This window comes from Hibiscus syriacus, unplaced genomic scaffold, assembly GCF_006381635.1.
Source record: "Hibiscus syriacus cultivar Baekdansim isolate YM2019G1 unplaced genomic scaffold, ASM638163v2 tig00111587_pilon, whole genome shotgun sequence".
Classification (NCBI taxonomy): domain Eukaryota; kingdom Viridiplantae; phylum Streptophyta; class Magnoliopsida; order Malvales; family Malvaceae; genus Hibiscus; species Hibiscus syriacus.
Window position 1 is genome coordinate 368,031 of NW_024063129.1, and position 5,199 is coordinate 373,229.

At 37.4% G+C, this 5,199-nt stretch overlaps 1 pseudogene; it reads left to right on the top strand.

Moving 5' to 3' along the window:
• Positions 1-311: 311 nt before the first annotated feature.
• On the top strand, positions 312-3,708 carry LOC120165686 (annotated as a pseudogene).
• The last annotated feature ends 1,491 nt before the right edge of the window (positions 3,709-5,199 follow it).

Genomic DNA, 5,199 nt, shown 5'->3' on the forward strand with positions numbered 1-5,199 from the left:
AAAATTATTATTATTATTTTTATAGATTTTATATAATACACTTAAATAATAAAATTATTATTTTATAAAAATATACATTATTTTATTATTTTACATGTAATAATTTTTAAATAAATTGAGGAGTAACCATTTTTATTTTTTTGTCTCATATTAAGTCCCAAAAGTGGGGTCAAGTCGTAAGAAATTCAACAAAAAAAATATAATTTTTTGACCGGCGCTATACCTTTTGCTTTAGTAGTGTGTAGCTTTTGAAAAATCTTTGGCAATGTAATAAAGGAAGTTATTGGAATTGAAGAAATGTAGTGATGGTCCTTCATCATTAACTCTTCTTTGGTTGTTACACTTTTGCTCTGATTTTTAATCCCAAAACATCCATTTGTTGCTCAACTTTATCGTTTTTTACGTTTTCCTCTCAAAATGCTTGAATGCTTCCATTTCTTTCTTCTTTCTGAAGGTACTGTTTCTTTCTCCCGTTTCAAGTCTTGCCTTCTTTTTCCTCGTACCTTCTTCATTTGTCCCATGGGTGGATTTCCTTTACTGCATTTGATAGAAATTTTAAGTATCTTAGAACTTGCATTTTCTGGGTTTGTTTTGATCTTTTACATTTGTGTGTGTATTGGGCTTCGGCCAAATGTACTACTTTCAGTGCCATTTGTTTTGCCAATATCATGCTGATGTGATTTGCTTATGCTTTTATATTCATTAATATTAGTCTGTCTGTAAGTTATATTCATCTCTTTTCGCCTTTTTATACGTCTTGTTTTAGTTTTATTTATTTATTTATTTCAATTCAATGCCCGTGATAAGGTTGTTGGAATATATGAACTTTAAAGTTGATTTGATGAAAGTAAGGACACAGCTTGCTTTGCATTCGGATCTTTGAAGTCGGTAGATGTGGGAACATGAATTGGTATAAATTTGGAGGGTGATATCATAAATTTCTATTTGGATACAGCTGAGAGAATTTAATAGGGGTTCAATAGTTGGAATGGGTTCATATGCTGGTACATGTGAAATTGTTGAAGCAGGGGAAGAGTTGAAATCGGTACAACGTTCTGAAGCGCGTACCGGCTGCAGTCGAGATTGAGTCCGGGTGATAATGATCGGAACCCTTGTGTGGTGAAGCTTGGATACAAGGGTTCTCTAGAAGATGATATCAATCGGCTTTTTGACGCTATCAATCTTAAAGGTCCGAAGGGGTTAGGTGCAGGCTCGAGCACTCTAAAGAAAAATGCTTTGAAGAAGCCGATTACAGTGGGGATGCCACACTCGTACAATTGGTGCTTCGGAGCCATTATCATTGAAGCAGGCATTAAGGGATCTTTGCATTTCAAAGGCATCGGAAATGGCTGCTATGAAACGCTGTCAATGTCAACTGGTTCTCCTCGGCTCTCAGAAGGTGGAAGGATAAAAAGTTTGCTCAATTCTGTTGGTTGCAAGCTGATCTGGTCATCCCAGAGACGAAGATAAGGGGGATGGTTGAAGTATCTTTGGCGCATGAAGAAAGCAAATCGACCTCTCCTAGGATCATGGATATGCCACAACAAGCTTCCAAGAATAAGTCATCGAGCCAAAATGATAATTCTTCTTCTCAGTTTGCTCATGACACAAATTAGAACCGGAACTTCTTCATCTCAACCTGATGTTTCTACTTCAAGAGAAATAGGAACTCAATCACCAAAGGCTGATGGTGATACATTAGAACCTGACAATACTGTGCACGCTTCAACCGAGTTACCGAAAGGAGCATCAGTTTCAAAGTCGGGACGAAGGGGCAGGCTGAAATATGCTGTTGCTTCTACTAGTTCGACCAATCGCAAACAGTAAGCAGAATGACAAGAAATGCACCAGGGGCGACCAAAATGGTTGTGGGTGCAAAACTTCTGCCAAGATGAAATGAAAATGAAGGGTTCTTCCTATCCTGCCTGTGCTGCTACTTTAATGAAGTTAATAAAAGCTTGGATTCCACTACGAGTCAATTAGTTTGTCAGAGATGTCACTGCTCTATAAAAGATTCAAGCATGAATCTAATCAAGATTCCGTGAAGTTGCAGTCAGCTGATATTAGTGCTGAAGTGAGCTCGAGTCATGTGAAATTATGATGTGCAAAACCGGCCTTGATTGAAAATGACAACCAAGCTGCAATTCCTAAGGCTAAGAAGACCCCAAAATATAGAACAAAGGGAGACCTCTCCCAATGTTCAAGCAGCCATGGTGATAATAGTAGTACAAGCATCAGTGATGGTAGCAACCTAAGTGGGTCTAGTTGTGGCAACAGACCTCACATGTCAATGAATACAAAGTGGGAAGCATTCGTCAGGTCCGGGTGCAGGAAGGGATCTTGGGTTTGAGACATTTCAATCTTCTAAAGAAGCTTGGTTGTGGAGATATTGGGACAGTGTATCTCGCTGAGCTTATCGGTACAAACTGCTTGTTTGCAATAAAGGTAATGGACAATGAATATTTGGCGAGAAGGAAGAAAATGCCGAGGGCCCAAACAGAGAGGGAAATATTAAGGATGCTTGATCACCCATTTTACCTACTTTATATACCCAATTCACATCAGACAACTTATCATGCTTAGTTATGGAGTACTGTCCGGTGGGGATCTCCATGTCCTTCGGCAAAGGCAGCCTGGGAGATGTTTTCCTGAGACAGCAGCGAGGTAAGATGTTTACACGATGAAACTCGATGTTGATAAGGCTCTCTTCTAGTAGTTCGAAAAATCTCATAATTGAAAAATCTTATAATTGAGCACCAAAAATAACAGAAAGGAGGAGGAATAAAGGAAGATGCTTCAATTAAGTTCATGACTCTTTCTTTACGAACTGGTTATATATATCATTTTGTGTGCAGGTTTTATGTGGCTGAGGTTCTTCTTGCTTTGGAGTATTTGCACATGCTAGGAGTTATCTATCGTGATTTGAAACCCGAAAACATTCTAGTTCGAGAAGATGGCCACATAATGCTCACAGATTTTGACCTTTCACTTAGATGCACAGTTAGTCCAACTCTTCTGAAATCTCCTTCGAATATCGATGCTGCAAGGATATCCAGTGCATGCACAGCATCTAGCTGTGCAGAACCCTTCTGCATCATACCATCGTGTCAAGTCTCATGCTTCGGTCCTAGGTTCTTGCCTGCTGTTGTGAAAACAAAGAGAAAGGCAAAACCAGACCTCGATGCGCAACTTGGGTCACTGCCTCAGCTAGTGGCTGAGCCTAGCGATGCAAGATCCAATTCCTTTGTTGGGACACATGAGTACTTGGCTCCTGAGATCATTACAGGGGAGGGTCACGGAGCAGCTGTGGATTGGTGGACCTTCGGTATCTTTCTTTACGAGCTTCTCTATGGTAGGACACCCTTTAAAGGTTCGGGGAATGATGAGACATTGGCTAATGTGATGCTACGGAGCCTCAAGTTCCCGGATTCTCCTCTTGTTAGTTTCCAGGCAAGGGATCTCATGAGAGGGCTGCTGGTTAAGGAGCCAGAGAATCGCCTTGGAACAGAAAAAGGTTCTGTTGAGATCAAGCAGCATCCGTTCTTCGAAGGCTTGAACTGGGCTTTGATACGATGCGCTGTTCCACCGGAGCTACCTGAATACCATGAATTTGGGGTTTCGGGCATGATGCCACTGGAAACAGAGACCGAATATTTGGAATGTAAAGCTACCGGCGAGCACCTTGAATTTGAGTTCTAATGGAAACATGTAGTTTTAAGATTTGTTTTTTCATACACACTACTCCATGAGAGAGATATGAACAAGGATCATATTAAATCCATCAACTTTTTATCTTGTATGGAAACTCTCTTTTTGATAACTTGCCCTGTATAGAGAGGGAGAGGGAGAGGGAGATCTGAACAACCATGCAAACCTAAAGGTTTTATCAAATGATTGATTTTTACGAAAAATGAATTAAAAATATTTGAGGGAAATGAAATATTTCAACTTCCAAACAAAAAAAATATTGATGTTGGACTTAAAAGAGTTGTATGGTGGAGGCTTAGGGTCCATAAACGAGGTACGGACAAAGGAACAAGACATGTCTTACACGTGGATATATGAACACGTGTGAAGTGGACAAAGGATTACAATTGGACAGGTCACTGTTACCTTTCTTGTCTTTAGTGAAATTTGTTTTATAATGTTGATTGGATTTGCGTGATCCACGGGTTGTTTCAGGAAAGCAGATTAATATATAGTTAATATACGGTGTTATCGGATATATTAAAAGATATTTAATAAATTTGATTTAGTGTTATCGAAAATATTGAGTAATAATAATGTAGTAGGTCTAAATCATTAAGAAATATTAAAAAATTTGACAACCGGCAAACTTAACTTGTCGGTTTGTATTGATCTAAATTAAAAATGTATCGATCCATATCAATATAACATGTAAAAATATGATAAAACCGGTCACGAAAAGACAATACCGATAAAGCTCAACAGGATATATTGAACGTGTCGATACTTTAATATAAGTGTCGATACTTTAATATAAGGATCGACACTTTGTGAATTTTAAAAGATAAGCAGTTTTAAAAAATATGATAAAACCGGTCACGAAAAGACAATACCGATAAAGCTCAACAGGATATATTGAACGTGTCGATACTTTAATATAAGTGTCGATACTTTAATATAAGGATCGACACTTTGTGAATTTAAAAGATAAGCAGTTTTAACGTCTATAAAGTGTAGATACTTTATAAAAATGTATCGATCCACAACGATATAACAGGTAAAAATATGAAAAAAATCGGTATCGAAATGATAAAACCAGTAAAGCACTATCGGATATATTTAAAGTGTCGGTACTTTAATATAAGTATCGACACTTTGTGAATTTAAAAGAGAAGTAATTTTAGCGCCTATAAAGTGTCGATACTTTAAAAAATGTATCGATCCACAACGATATAACAGGTAAAAATATGATAAAACCGGTATCAAAATGATAAAACCGATAAAGCGCTACCGGATATATTGAAAGTGTCGATACTTTAATAAGTACGTGTAATAAATTATCAATACTTTCAAAGAAATAGATAATTATCCTTTCGAAAGTATCGACACCTGACATAAAAGTATTGACACTTTGGTAATTGTATCGATTAAATATAAATAACATATTCGATGAAAATATAAAGGCCATAGTTAAATATCCTCTGAAAATAGACAGAACGGACGAGTTTTTGA